The sequence below is a fragment of the Microcebus murinus genome, chromosome 11 (assembly GCF_040939455.1).
Source record: "Microcebus murinus isolate Inina chromosome 11, M.murinus_Inina_mat1.0, whole genome shotgun sequence".
NCBI classification, from domain to species: domain Eukaryota; kingdom Metazoa; phylum Chordata; class Mammalia; order Primates; family Cheirogaleidae; genus Microcebus; species Microcebus murinus.
This window is the reverse complement of record NC_134114.1, coordinates 78,435,755-78,452,728: the sequence shown is the minus strand read 5'-3', so window position 1 is coordinate 78,452,728 and position 16,974 is coordinate 78,435,755.

Genomic DNA, 16,974 nt, shown 5'->3' with positions numbered 1-16,974 from the left:
ATATATATATATATATAGTCTCTGTATGCTGTGAAAACTCCCTTGGCATGTGTGAATTAGCATGTATCAAATAAATGGAAAATAGGTCATCTAAAAATTCAAAGAAGTGATATCTCAGTATAGACTCATTCTTTGGGAATGGAATTATAGCTGGTAGAATAGAAAGGATTTTGGTAGGCAGAGAAAAACAGAAGTTGCACCAATACATCTGTCAAAGGAAACTATAAACTTAACCAGAAGTTGAAAAGATCAAAAGAGAGAGCATCAGGATGCTCAATTTCACAAAATTTGGGGACCATCTTGGTCATTTCCAAAATCTGAGGTTTTCTATATGTCATACGAGTTTCCTCTATTATAATTTTGTTTCAGGCAGAGACAATCTGAGGAACCAGGCCCATAGGTTGCAGGAAATAATACTTAACTACCTCTAAGGAGCTTTTAAGTAGCATAAAATGTTATTTTGAAATTATTTTCTAAAACATATGCTATCAGCAATTTTGAAATTCTCTGATTTATCTTGAACATTGTTCTAGTGAATGAAGAGACATGTATTTTCAGGAAAGTCTTAATATTTGTATAGTTTCTATCAGAAATGATGCAACTCCATCTCTAACTATATTCTATGGTGAAAGAGAATAACCTCTAGAAGATGCATTATTTATAGTCATCTACACCACAATACCTACTTGTGTTACACACATTCTGATTAAGTGAATAAACTGTCTTAATCATTGTATTTTCTTATAAATTCCCACAGTTGTTTATAGGGAAAAATTGATAGTTTTCATTTGAGCATTTAGGATACATTTTAACTTGATGGCAATTTATATTGTTCTGTGCATTGTAGTGTAAAAACTCAAATGTGTATTTTGAAGTAGAGCAAACATGAAGTCAAAGCTGCTTCTACCTATTTTTCTAATTTGTACAGTAAAATTGGCCAGATACTTAGGCTAGAAACTTTACATTTAATAACAAATGACTTGGGCAAACCATTACACAGAAATCTCATAAAGGGGGTGTCTTAATTAGTCAAAAACGTAGGCATAGATAAAATCTCAAGTCTTCTTCCATTAGTTTGTTTGAAGAGCTAATCTGCTTGAAGAAGCAGCAATTAAAAAGCTTTCATTTTAAGTGTATATTAAATAAATCAAATATGATGATGCTGTAAACATTCATTATAGATTTATTTTGATATTTCTTCTGCATAAATTGCAGATATATGCATAATCTTATCTTTAAAGATCTAATAGCATTTGATGATCAGGGCACACAACCGTGTATTACTTACAAGTGATGATATTCAACTAATAAAATGACTGTTTCATTGCCTGATTTATAAATAAACCAAAAGGACCCATTAGCAGATCCATTCTTTATTTATTTTTTGCCCATAAACATCTTAAGTTTTTTTAAGCTTTATTATGTTTAGAATTTATATTACTAAATTTTTGTTTCCATTAGTAACATAATTTCCCATCAGTAAGGCAATATTTAAAATATTTTAGATTGCATGAGAGACTGATTTTATTTTGTTTTTCTTAACTATGACCATCTTTATGCAAACTGCCAAAGAGTATTCTTTGGGTGTTCCAACTCAAAACCAGTAGTTACTTGAACAATCTTGCCATGTGATCTAATTTCCAAACAAAGGGCATATGCAATATAGCTTATTGGCACCTTTCTAATAATATGTACATGAAAGTCTGCTGACACCATGCAGTGTAAAGATGATGCCTCACAGTGAGAAAAGACTTTAGATTCTTCCTCTTTATTGCTTTATGTGCCAGAATAAGGATGTGGTACTTAGATATAACATGACTATACTGTAGCTATTACGCAGAAAAAAGGTGATAAAAAATTCCATAGATGTATGGAATTTACAGTGGCCTGATAGTATGGAGTTATTGAAACAACCCTAGACTGCCTACCTTTAGGCTTTTGTTTTAGTAAATACCTAATTACTTTACGGCTGAGCCAGTACTAGTGATAGGATTCTATTATTTGCAACCGATGCATCCTAATTGATGTAAACTTGTTAATAGTACCTACATAGTTAACCATTTCAGGTTTTTATTTTTCTCTTCATAATTATCCATTTAAATATTTTTGTGAAATTTTAAATAGATTGGCAGTTATTATTAGACATGGAAGCACTAATAAGGACATCACTGAATGACTTCTCTCTGTCCTCAATAGGTAGCAGCAATCCTATTCTCCTCATAATAACCATGGTCAATAACACTCGTGACTCATGAGCACAGTAACTTTTTTCTTTGACCCCTGCTTTACCGGTATGAGGAGCTCAAAATGACTGGGAGATGGCTTTCAAATTAAGTTTGATAGTTAAGTGTAGCCACTTGCTATTTCAGAACTCTGTCTTTACCACTGACCCTGTCAAGTTCTCTTAAATCAGAATACAAGCATATTTTTCTATAATCAGTTATGGCTCACAGTGGAAGCCAATACTGAGCTTTTCAGTGATGCTGGTACTGCCCTCACTGGTGCATTATTTATTGTTTTAGTGAAGGGAAGGTCCTCGGGATCTCCTAGAAATAGTGTATTGGGTTATCTAGTCTCATCTAATAAATCTGTTCTAGCATATCTTTATATATCTCTGAAGCTATCCCTGGATGCTATGTCAGAGTGGCTGAATGTCTACTTTATTTACTGCAGGCCATTATAGTACCAGATATACCTGCCAGGATGTTAAATACCGGAAATGGGAAAGGGCTCCACTATCATGAAACTTACTTATCCAGGCCTGTATTTCATTCTATGGCCCACCACATTGAAAATCATTCCCTGTGCATGTTACTCAAGTATTTTCCAGTCTTTATTAGCCAGTTAGTGAAGTTCCTTTTATAATTAGTCTCCTAACTTTTGGATCAGGCACAATACTTCTTCAGTTATTTTATGCTGAAATTTGGCCTTAATTTATACTCCAGAATGGCCAGAAGCCATTAGAGGTAGTGGTTTCAGATCTTGAATAGGGCAACTATTATCTTGCAAGATTCATGTGACATCTTTGCATGATCTCAGTTAAGAAGAGTACACTATCATATAGAAAAAGGAGGCAACCACTTTTGTAAGTTCAGAAACCCCAGGGAAATCTGGGGCTTCAAATTTCTCAAGTACATCAATACAAGTAACCTCGTCTGTGATCTCAGGGTCTTACTCTATCCATGACATTGCCCTAACTTTATGGTAAGAGACTTGACAGTGCTCTTTATTTAGCCTTATGTGTAGCATTTCTACTCTTACTTTCAGGGCTTGAACATAAATCACAGCACAGACTTGCCTTTGGATGTAGATCAGGGTCTCCTTACAATGTGATAGAGGCGTTTAGACTTGCATACCATGTTTAAGTCAAAAGTTGGCTGGCCTGAGCTCCTCATTTTCTTTCATGAAGGCTTCAATGGTACTTAATAACAAATAACCAACTACATCTTCCTTATGATTACCATTACTCTCGTATCTCTTAATAACTAGAGATGTCCCATAAGCCACAGATCCCTTTCCATGTGTGTTAAATCCCAACTCATCACATGTGAGAGTTGAAGTAATTGTTATGCAACAGCCTTCCCAGGGTGATCAGCACCCACCCTACTAATCTATAGCCTTATTGCCATCAGGATACTAAGTGATTCAGCTGCCAAATCCCATCTGGATAAACTGCCTCCCAAATCTACTGCTGTTAATATCTTTCCTAGTTTAGATTTTAATAGAAGAAAGATTTTGGGAAAGGTTTTAATGCAAGTAGTTTTAAAGGGATATAACTCTAAAAAAGAAAGATTACGGGGAAGGGAAAGGAGAACAGGAAAGGAAAGGCAGGTGACAAAGGGTGTTTTATCCAATTTTCATCATAGGCAACATGAGCTTAACCCACTGAAGAATTCAAAGACAAAGAACATGAACTTCGGAATGATCCCAATGGAAGGCAAAGTGATCTAGGATAACTCCCATCAATCATGAATCAAAGTCTGCTCTTCAGGGCTAATGTTTTTCTCTAACTTTAAGCATACCATGTACACAGGCAAAGAGAGCTCCAGAAACTGAAAAAAGAAAGAAAAGAAAACAAACAAACAAAAAACCTTTCAGGAAGAATGTTATACATGCTGGTAGTTGAAAGTGTGTCAGAGTGCACTGAAGTGTTAAAGAACAGGGAGAATGGGGAACAAAGCGGGTACCACCAGCATTTGTCATAATTTCATTTTATTGGAATATTTTTAAGTATTCTTCTATTTCTTTGTCATTTTATTTGTTTTCTCATTCTATACACTATATTCCCTACTGACATTTTCATGGGGTCTATTCTCTCCTATGCTCTTGTAATTTAATCTTTATTGCTGAAGTAATTTTTTTTCCCTAAATTCCTCCAATTTCTGTTTAACATCCTATGTTTTCTGGTTACCACCTCTTGTTTTTTGTCTATCTGAGTTCCTGTACTTGCTTTGGGTTATTTCATCAGAATTGCAAAAGCTTCATTAATTTTTCAAATGTATGTTGGATTGTTTTGGCACAATAGTCTTATATTTGGGGATAAATTTTGTGGGCTTGAGAATATTTGATGTTTTTTTTTTTTTTTTTTTTTTTTTTTTTGAGACAGAGTCTCACTTTGTTGCCCAGGCTAGAGTGAGTGCCATGGCGTCAGCCTAGCCCACAGCAACCTCAAACCCCTGGGCTCAAGTGATCCTCCTGCCTCAGCCTCTCGAATAGCTGGGACTACAGGCATGCACCACCATGCCCGGCTAATTTTTTCTATATATATTAGTTGGCCAATTAATTTCTTTCTATTTATAGTAGAGACAGGGTCTCGCTCTTGCTCAGGCTGGTTTCGAACACCTGACCTTGAGCAATCCGCCCGCTTCGGCCTCCCAGAGTGCTAGGATTACAGGCGTGAGCCACTGTGCCCGGCCTTGATGTGTACTTTTGAAATATATTTTTTCATATAATTTTTTATGCATGCTGCAATGTTATTATAGATTATTAGTACTCAAATAAGATGGCATTTTTGGTCCAGTTATTAAGAGAAATACCTCATAATTTTCTGTTTTATTCTGCCACAAAGATCCCCCTAAGCTTCACTGAGTTACAGTTGACAAATAAAAAGATATATCTTTAAGTTGTACAATGTGATGTTTCCAAAGACATATTACAGTGTGAAATGATTGCCACATGAAGTTAATTAACATATCCATCACCTATATGGCTACTTGAGTGTCTGCCTGTATGGGTGTGTATGTGTGTGTGTGTGTATGTACGTGTTAAGAACATATGGGAACTACTCTCAACAAATTTCAAACATACAACACAGTATTATTAACTATAGTCATCATGTTGTACATTAGAACTTCAGAATTTATTCATTCTATGTAAATGAAACTTTCTACCCTTTGACAACATCTTACATTTCCCTCTACCCCCATGCCTCAGCTCTAGGTCCTGACAACTACAACTTTCTACTTAATGAGTTCAACTCTTTTAAATTGCACATATAAGTGAGATTACGCATCATTTTTCATTCTGTACCTGGCTTATTTCACTTTTTATGCATTCCAAGTTCATCCAGTTGTCACAGATGACAAGATTTAGTTTTCTAAGGCTTAATAATATCCTTTTGTATGTGTGTATATATGTAAGCACATTTTTAAATATATTCATTCAATGATGCACACAGGTTAATTCTATATCTTGGCTATTGTGAATACTGTCATGATGAACATGGGAGCACAGATGTTTCTTTGAGATACTTATATCATTTCCTTTGGATATGTACCTAGAAGTGGAATTGATGGATTATATGGTAGTTCTATTTTCAATTAAATTTAAACATCTAGTTTAATTAATATTTAATTAATGTGGTAGTTTCATTTTTAATTTTTTGAAGAACCTCCACACTGATTTTTATAATGGCTATATCAATTCACATTTCCACCACAATGGAACCAGGGTCCTTTTAATCTACATCCTTACCAATTCTTGTTATCTTTTACCTTACCAAGTTTTCTAATAGTCTTTTAGGGGTTTCCCTGTATGTGATGAGTTGCCTTTTTTCATGCTGCTTTCAAACTTCTCTCTTTGCCTTTTACTTTGAGAATTTGATTATAATATGTCCTGATGAAGATCTCTTCATGTTTAAAATTTTGGGGATTCTTTGGGCTTCAAGATCTGGGTATGCATTTCCCTCTCCAGATTTAGGAAGTTTTATGTTATCATGTATTTAAATAAGCTTTCTTCACCTTTCTCTTTCTCTCGTCTTTTTGGGACCTTCATAATGGGTATACTGTTTAATTTCATGGTATCCCATAAGTCCATAGGCTTTCTTCATTCTTTTTCATACTTTATTCTTTCTGTTCTTCTGAGTAATTTCAAATGGCCTGTCTTAAAGATCACCTATTCTTCTGCTTGAGTCCACTGTTGAAGCTCTCTACTAAATTTTTTGTTCTGGTCATTGGGTTCTCTAGCTCCAGAATTTTTGTTTTGTTCTTTTTTATGATTTCTATCTCTTTGTTGAACTTTGAATTTGCTCATGTACTGATTTTCGGATACAGTTTAGCTTTCTTTCTGTGTTTTCTTGTAGCTCACTGAGCTTCTTTAAGACAATTAGTTTGAATTCTTTGTCAGGCAGTTAATAGATTTCCATTTCTTTACATCAATTACAAGTGCTTTATATTTTTTCTTTTGTGGTGTCATGCTTCCCTAATTATTTGTGATCTTCATGGCCTGTGTTGCTGTCTACACATTTGAAAAAGTAGGTACTATTTCTAGTTTCAAAACTAGGTTTCCTAGGGAAAGCTCTTCACCACTCAGCTTGTATAGGGATTCTAAGTAGCTAGCAGGTGGAGTCCAAAGTCTGGCTTGCTGCTGGGGTCCTCAGGCAGTCTTACCTAGTTCCTGGGTCAACAAAGACACTTGGTACCTGGATTCATGGGGGCTGGGCTGGTACATAGGTACATGGAGACAGGTCTGAACATGTGTGTACTATGTAGGCTGGTACCTGAGTTTGTAAGTGCATGCCTAGATCCAGGATCTGGAGGAGCCAGCCTGAAGTCTGGGTCCACAGAGATTTACCTAATGCTGGAGTGGTTCTGGAGCCTGGGGCTTCAGGGCCTGGCCTGGCTGGCGTATGGGTCAATCTGGCACTGCAGTGGGCTTATAAACTGGGTCTGTCATATAATTTCAATTAATTAATATGTTAGTTGAGGGATTATTTCATTATTTTTGCCATTCACCTCATTTTTCAATATTGCTTTTAGGAAGAGAAGTAGGTGGATTCAGATCCAGAATCTGTATCAATCTAAAAATATTTTATTTTTCTATTTTAATAAATTTATTTTGAATTTTCACAATTTATATTTAATAGCTCAAACTTTTCTCCACATACTTTTCACATTCTTGTCTTGACTCTTGATTTTTTAAAAACTGTTTTTTATTTGTAGGTAATTGTAGATTCACATTTAGTTGTCAAAAATAATACAGAGAGATGCTGTCCGCACTTCACCCAGTTCCCCCAAATGGTAATATCTTACATAGCTTTAAAGTAATATCATACTCACTATATAGCACAAAAGGATATTAATAAAATCCATCAATTTTATTCAGATATACTTGATTTTATACATACTTCTATGCATATATATTTAGTTCTATGTGATTTTTTCATATGTAAATTTGTAAATTTGTACAACCAGTGCCACAGTCAACACACAGAATAGTTTCACCTCAGGGATCCGTGTGCTATAAATTTTAGCCATAGCCACCTCCCTCCATGTCCCCTCCCCAACCCAGAAGCAACTAAACTGTTCTCCATGTCTATAATTTTGTCACATGAATGGAATGATACAGTATGTAACCTTTGAGATTCGTTTTTTATCTCTAAGCAACATTAAATTGAGATCTATTCAAATTGTAGTGTATGTTGGTAGTTATTTCTTTTTAATGCTGAGTGGTATTGCAGGTGTAGATAAATTCGTCAAATCATTAATTTTATTCATTATATATTGAAGTATCAGAAGCATATTTATTTTGGGTCAATTTCATATTATAATGTTATTTTATTATTGGAATAGAAATTGCCTACTTTATTCTATCTTCTATAGTCTTTCTCAGAGGAGATTACTAACTCATTAAATATTCAAACTTTGGCCTTGAACTTATTTTTTAAAATGTCAGTTGCCATGAGATACTCATGTGCTTTGGGTTTTGGAAGTGTACTTATATGGTAGTTTTGGTAGTTTCATGTTTACCATGTCTAATCCTATTAGCTTTAAGGTTTTCATACTATGTTGATAAATGTTTATTTTATACAAATGTGTTGTGAGATCCCAGGTTTAGATTTCTTTCATATTTTTTTAAATATATAACTGTATTTAAGCAGAGAGAAAACACTTTTTATTTTCCAAAGCAAGTAGGCAGATCATTTCTAGTCTAAGTTTCATAGAGAGGGAAAATCTGTGTATCCCCAATTTGATAGCTAGGTTATGAAGTTCCAGCTGTTACACATATATGGAAGGAAACTCTGTATTGACGATTAGAGGAAACATATCCTAAAAATCAACATGGATTCTCTTAAACTTATTTTCTATTAAAGGGATACCTTTTGTGTGTAAATAGCTATACACAAGATAAGCAGTTAGTGTTCTCAGTAAAATGTAGACAAAGAACTATATAATATTGGAGCTAGGGACACATGTAAAGAAAAACATATGTCTGCAGTGACTATGTCAGTGTGGAAGATGTGGATTTCTGCTTGATATTTTATTTCATTATTCCTAATATTTACCTCCAAAACATACCCCCAGTACTATGAAGTAATCGCTAATTTTCCTCAAAACAGAGGTCGAAAAAAGCACTGCTTTACTAAGCTGAACAATTTATCACTTACTATATGTGAATATCTTTTTATTTGATTATTTTGCTAGAAATCATAGCATGAACAAAATAGAGATAGGGCTTATTTTTGGAAATTGAGGTTGAGATCAGATTATAGGAAGATCTGATCCTAAAGAGCAAGGGTTTAATTCTTAGGCAATAGGGCATCATTGATTAATTTTTGAGCCAGGGATTAATGTGATCTAATTGTACCTCTGGAATAAGGCTTAGGAAGAACTGTAGAACTGATTAGAAAGAAAATTGAAACTAAAAAGCTTGTTAGCAGTTGTTTCATATAATGTTAAATATAAAATATATAGTTCCGATGAGAAGCAGTTTAATATGAACACAAAATACAAGTTAAAATTACATCAAATATATTTCAACTAAATGATGCATACAATATATGACATATCCAACAATGCATAAGCATTTGCTTTAATGCAATTTTCTGTGGTTAATCTTCCCTAAATTTCTTCTAATCTCAATCCATTGGCTTTCCTCTGCCTATTACAACTGTGAAAACACTTGAAGTGATAATTATTTCATTGACTAGTTTAAGCTTGAACTGTCTAAAATAATATCTTATGATGATTATGGTGTCCTTAGAGTACTTCTTCTAAAAGTAAAATCTTATTTCCTTTAACTTATGAGAATATTGCAATGTTGATACAAAAATAGCTCCTCTTTTCATCCGAAATTGTCCATAATCATTTCTGAAAATGAACATATAATGGAATGGCTGCCAATTTAAATGAATTTAGGAAGAATCTGTGACTCAGGATAAAACAATAAGTTAGCAGAGTATTCAACGATATGAAAAATCTCTTTTTTTTCTTTTTAAGATTTTGTGAAAGATTTTAAAATGGAGAAATTCTGTAGCTAAGTATCTCTACATGAAAAAATATATATATTTAATTTGACCAAATTAAGAAACTCAGTTAATACATAGCTAAACACAGTCAACAAATTATTTGTCTATAAAACTTTAAGTATAAATTAATAAATTCTTATTTTAATCAGAAATCTTTCCATAATTTATGTGCTTTCACCCAGTCAGAAAATGTTCTCAGACTTTCATGACCACGTTATTTCTCTGGTATCTCTTTCATTTTTCCCTTCCATAGGAAAATAACATTACCCTTCTTGGTCAGAATATGTTCTCATACAAAGTAGAAAATGTTTCAGTTTCACACCCATAACAATTATTTTGCTTAATGATACATTTGATTATAGTTGTGTTGAGGCTACTTTATTTATAAGAGGAGGTAATATTTGAATTGCTTAAGTAAGTGACACCATTCGAATTTAATTTATTTTTGTCAATATTCCTTGCTATCACAGTTTTCAGGATTTCAGTATTTTATTTTATCTGTTATGCAGAGTAATAATTAGCCATTTATTCTATCATGGAATCCTTGTCTTCAAAGCTTGAAACGTATCTAGTATTAGTGCCAATTACTGGGAGAAAAACTAATCTGATATCTATATTTCTAAAAGATGTCTGGAGTAGAGAAATAGCTCAATAAACATTTCACATTTCACTATTAGGTATCAGAGAGCATGAAATCCTAAATAAGAATATGGTGAAACCTCTGAAAAAATTATCTTAATTGGGAAATGACATCATTCTTTCCTGATTTTCCTTCCACTTATAAAGAAATAATGTATTGTATACATTTGCTAGATGCTTCAAGCTTCATCAAATGTATCATCTTTGTTAATGAGGAAAAGGGATAAAAGTGACCAGAGTAGAAGCCTGAAAATAAAAGTAGCAGATAGAGAAAAGTCAAAACATGAATAACATTATAAGATCAAGTTAAGAAAATTCATAAAAGACAGCACAATCCATGGGTGAAAGCGTGGACTATAAAGACCAGAGTACATTATGAGAGAAGGTAAATTGTAAGGAAAGAATAGGTTTCAATAATGTCTCCTCCACCTGACTTTGGGTCTACTTAGTAATGGTACAGCTGTGCATACATCAATTGCAGAAGAAAGTGGTTAATTATAAACATACAGTACATATAGTATATTCTAATGCTGTACGTTCATGCCTCAGCATTAGATATAGGGATGTGTTTTTGCAGGGAAGAAATGAAAAATAGGTACAGAGGAAGTTCAAGTGAAAAATATACCTCAACATATTTCTTTTCTGTGTTTTTGAAACACTTTGTCCAGGGTATGGCATCCCATAGGTGTTTATAAGTTATTTGTCAAATCAATGAAAGTCTCATACCTAAATTTTCTTTGAGCCTCCTAGTGTTAATTGCTTGGAACGTGCAGTAAAATTACATAAAATCCAGTGGAATCAGAGAAAGTTCATATTTATTTTTCAGAATTTAACCTGGTTCACTGCTATTATGCTGCCCATTAGGGTAATTTTCTTAACAATTATTGCAGCTCAGGGTTTATAACACCCTTTACAACTCCTGTCAATAGAAATTTTTTTCTATTTGTCAATTATTGAGTTTCCATCCATACCTTTTATTATTATATTTATTCAATCTATCTTTATTTATTAATAACATTTAATTTTTTCATAAATCACATGTTAGTTATTTGGTCAACATATTTTAAAAATGTAATTTATATTAATTAATTATGTTGAAATCAGCATGGGCATATTTCTGCATTACTGATAGGATGATTTGATCAACTTGCCCTTACTTTTTTATAGAAACGAATTATTTTCTGGGAACATTTGACAAAAATTTTTCTAGCATAGTCCTTTAATACACAGTAAAATCTTATCATTAAAGTAGATTTTTCACATCAAGGCAATATCATCCATGTGTAGACATTATCTCTTATTTTATTTCTTAAATTTGATGCCAAAGAATCATTTTCATCCCAAATGCTTTTTTTTCTTTTTCTTTTTTTTTTTTTTTGCCACAGGAATGCCATTCACTAATGTCCTTTCAAAACAGTACAACTTGTTGAGTCTGCATATATATGTGCATATATAATATACATACTTACAAAATGTGCTTGTGAGATATATATATAGTACAATATATATGTAGTGCTGATTGCTTAATGTATTCATGAAGCTCTGTAGCCAGTGAATAATTACTTGTATAAACTGACCTTAGTGGCTACCATAAAACAGTCTAATTATTCCATTCTAAAAGTGGCTGTAATTAATGTAATCTCCAAAGCCATAAGATATTAATATTTCAGGTTGCAGATTGTCTGTAACATTTGTTGCACAAGATGGTAGTTTAATGTGCAGTCTGTGCTATAATTCACTGTTAATCTTTCAATACTGAACCTTTAAAGTGCCAGCTCTTAATATATTGCTACCGTAGTATCATAGGTTTGAACTCAACTCCAGATGAAAACGAGCAATTAAATATGCAGCCAAACTGAAACATTAGAAAAAATGCTATCCGTAAAAATGAATATTAATAACTGTTACATTTTCTAAGCAAGAAATTTAAGCACTGGATAAGTCAGGGATGGGGAACCTGAGCCTTAAAGGTACATGTAGCTGTCTAGGTCCTTAAGTGTGGCCTTTTAACTGATTCCAAATCTTACAGAACAAATCCTTTTACTTTTATTAATACATTTTTGTTCATCTTTTATATTTTTTATTTTATTTTTAAGATGAATGTATTTAAAATATCAAGACATAAAATAAGTTTCAACAAAATAATCCTCCTAGATTGACCGGCACAATTAGAACATTAATAAGCCATAAGGGCTAAATTGATGGCTGCTATGCTCATGATTTAGTTTCAACTTCCTCCATCTGACTGGCACCACTATGGCATGAGGCTGGTTGGTGAGAGTTTATGGGAGTTGAGTACACCAGTCTTATCAGGTTTTGACAATGATGCACTGTGTTTCTGTTTGAAGTGGAATTTGTGAATAGTTGCACAGATCGACAGTATTTTTTAATTCTGTCTGCTTAACAGTCCATATTGTCAAAGAAGACCAAGAGAATTCTGAAGGAAGAAAACAGATATTTTAATGAGGACTGGGAATTGCAATATTATTGCAATAATAAACAATATTATAATTATATTATAATTATAATATTATAATTATTTATAATAATAAACAATATTATTATTGTTTCTGCTTAAGATAAGATGATTTGCCTGCTTTATGATACTTTAATATCAACATTAAAGAAATTCAAGGCTCATCAACATATAACACTCAGAAGGATCATAAATATTTTAAATTAAAGGGAAAGGTATGAAAGGTTGTGTTGTAGAAATTAAGATGAAAAGCAAAAGCAAAGACAATTCTTTCAAGCAGCAATAAGACCTGGAAATAATGCCACTGAAGCAACTTATAAAGTAGCTTCTATATTTGGGAAAAAAGAGAAACCAATTTCAGTGATGTAGAAATTGTGAAACAATGCATTGTTGAAGTTGTAGGATGCTTTAGACTCTGATAATGTTTCAAAGTACAAACAACTGCCTCTTTCAAGGAGAACCATAACTGATCAGCTGCATGAATTGGCCTTCAACTTAACAGAACCACTTCATGCAATACTTCAAAAGTAAAATATATATTAATATTATTCAATCACTTTGGATGGATTAACTAATACTACTGACTCCGCACAGATTTTATACTTCCTTTGGATCATAACAGAAGATTTCCTTTGCTACAAACAGTTCCTTGCTTTGCACACTCTTGAGAACAGAACACAGAGAATAGATATCTTCAACAATGTCAAGATAAATGTTGTGAAGTTGGCCTGAATTTGGTAAATTTAGTGAGTATATATACAGTGTACCTTCCATGACAGGAAAACATGAAGGGGTTTATTGCACAGTTTATAAAAACTGTTTATAAAAACAAGTGTTGAGGGATCCAGATGCTGTCATTTATTTTCATTGTATCTTGCATCAGCAAAATATCTGTGCCAAAGCTCCTATTTTAAGTGAGACTTTACAACAAGTTATAAGTATTGTTAACTATATTTCTGCAAATGCAACCCAACATCGTCAGTTCCGTAACAAGCTAAAGTTGAATGGATGAGGTATTCAGTGTGGATTTGCTACATCATTCTAAAGTGAATTGGCTATCAAGGGGACCAGGTGTTAGCCAAAATTTTCTCTGTGTGAGAACAGATAGTTTAATTTTATGAAAAACAGAATCAGCAATGTATTATTATTGAAAGAAGATTTCTACATGAATGCACCATTTCTGTGTGATATCATGTAAAATCAAAATGACTTGAATATTTCTTTGCAAGGTAACTAAGTCTATATATATGTGACAAAAAAATTTAAGAATTTTGAAAAAAGCTCTCTTTTTCAAAAAATTTCTGCAAAAGGAAATTTCGGATGAAAATTTTTCCCAGTTAGCAAAGGTCATTGATGAGCAGATGATATACGTGAATTATTTGAAGAATACACAGCTATTATAGACCTATTAATAGGAGAATAGAATGAAAGGTTCACTGACATTGAGAATCATGACATCACAGTCAAATTAGCATTACAGCCTCGCCTAGTTGATATCACCAAACCACCTAAATAACTGACAATGGAAATGATTGAGCTCTCAGTAGATGACATGTTAAAGTAATTGTTTGAAGCTAAGAAAGATCCAACTGAAATGTGGAAAAATGCAGTAGAATACCCATGCCTTCAACAACGTGCCCAAAAAATACTTTCTTGCCTTCCACCACTTATTTCTGTGAATCTATATTTTCCTACCTAACCCAAATCAAGATGCCTTTGAGGCCACAAATGACAGATAACCATCTAAAGGATCAACTGAAAACTGCGGACTTCCATGCTGCAACCAAATATTCAAATGCTGTCCAACAAAAAGCAGACACAGCAAAGTCATTAAAGGTTACTTAACTTTAAAATTAACAAACAGCTTTCATTTTTTGAAATTATTAAGTACACAGTAGTTATATTTTTACAAAATAATGTATATTTTTATGTATATCTAATTAAAGTTTCTTGAATGCAGCCTTATGATTACAGCCAAATAAATGCAGCCTTCCAACATGAAAAGGTTCCCAACCCTAGGATAAGTATTCTGAAATTTCGATAGCTTGAGCATACTTCTCATTGTAAACACTTATCCATTCCATGAAATTAGCCAAAAGCTGAAATGAATTTGGACAAAATAGTCAAGGGAAACATGATCTATGAAACATACATGAGAAAATCATTTATTTTATATATACTATTTTTCCTCAGGAGGTTCAGAAATTGTCATTGTCAATTATTATATATATTGAATAGCTTGGCCCTTTAACCTGGTGGCAGCAAAAAATGTGCAGGTGTGGAGTGGGTCAATAGCTAAATAAAAGGATCTATAGAGTGTTATTTTTGTTCAAAGTTATCTTAGCCACCAGTGCACCTTGTTCTTGAATCACTGCTAAGCATGCTTAAAGGATTTGAAACTCCAAAAACTTTCATTAAACTGTAGACTACAGTAAATATGTTATTAAAAAGTAAAGAACAGACTTCTTTCAATAAAACTGCCCTTGGCATTAGAAGATCCTTTAGAAACAAACTACAGTTGATCCTTTGAGACTATTTTTTTTATTACTTACTCTTAGTTTTCACTTTGCTTTTTATACTTTTTAAAATAGTGTATTCTTAAGTCATTTAATAATAACACCAAAACTTTTTATTTTTCTCCCAAATTTGGACCCTCTTTAATTATATACGCACAATGATCATCCTTTATTATTCAGTATTGTCATTAAAATCTGTAAACAAATTGTAATATTTATGAAAAATCTGTTTATAATGTGTATAAAGTCCCACTGAAGTACTTAGGTAAAAACAGTCCTTATAATGGAAAATTAAGGTATGAAATAGAAATATCAATTGTGTGTGCTTCTTCCTAACCCATCCCTACTCCCAGAAACACTCTTTAGTGCTAGCTATAGGCAGACATCAGGGAGGTTGACACCTGACAGCAGTGAGAACAAATACACCTTATACTCAGAGGGCATGCTGTAGACAGCAGTGTATTGAGTTCTAGTTTGGAGGAGGAAATATTGTTTACATTACAAGAAAATCTCTTTCTCAAAATGGTCAGTTTTTTCCTGTTTTTAAAATGGATGTGAACAGAATAAAAATGAAATTTGGAGAGTGATCAGTATAATTTAGGCTTCTGGTGCAAGAAAGACAAGGACTTATAGATAAAGATATTTTCTTGAGATAAATTTGTTGCCAATATATTAAGAGTTTGACTACATGCACCAAAATATATTTCAATGATATTTTACTCAATGTAGTGCCAATGGTTTGAAACTTTCTAAATACAACACACATTTTCCCTTGAATATCATAAGTTATGCAATAAATCAAGCACTATAAATTATTCCATGGCAATAATTTTAAGTTGTACGTAATATTTTAAGAATTATCTGGAAATTGACACAAAGTATTAAATCTATATTTTCACACACACAGATATATTAATATTTCTTTATATACACATTTATTTACACAGAAGTAGAAATGTCTGTAATTAACTGTAGTAAATTTAGATGTCTTTTAGTCTTACATGTGAGAAGGTGGATCAAATTATTTTGTAATCCAATTAAATATTCTCTTTCCAGAGATTTTTGATTATTTAAGGCTCATTTGTTAGAGAAATGTGTGCTTTAAATGTCTCTTTTGTATTTATTAGTTTTATATGGTTTTCAATGAAAAAGGATGCCTATTCGACAATCTTGCATAAAAACACTAATAAACCATGAACTACGAATGTAAAAACTATTAATGTAAAAAAAGGTGCATTTAATCTCAGATTTTGAATGAGTTTCCTTTTAAAATTGTCCTAAAGTCATATAAGATTGAGTATAAGATATAAAAGTCTTCAGAAAGTAAGCCTGATGCTCTTTATAGTCACAAACCTGTCATCTTTTTTATGAATTATTTTAAACTCAAGCATATTTAGTTGTTATAATTCTTTATCTCTAAAATATCTTCCAATACTCTATTGAATTTTACTAGATCTCTAGATATATGTAAATCAATTCAAGAGAAAATGTTCAATAGTTAAGTAAAGGCTTTATCATTTTATTTCAAAATGAAGTTTATATATAATTCCAGGATACCATCAAAGGTATTGCTCTGGGATCCTAAAGAGATATTTCAG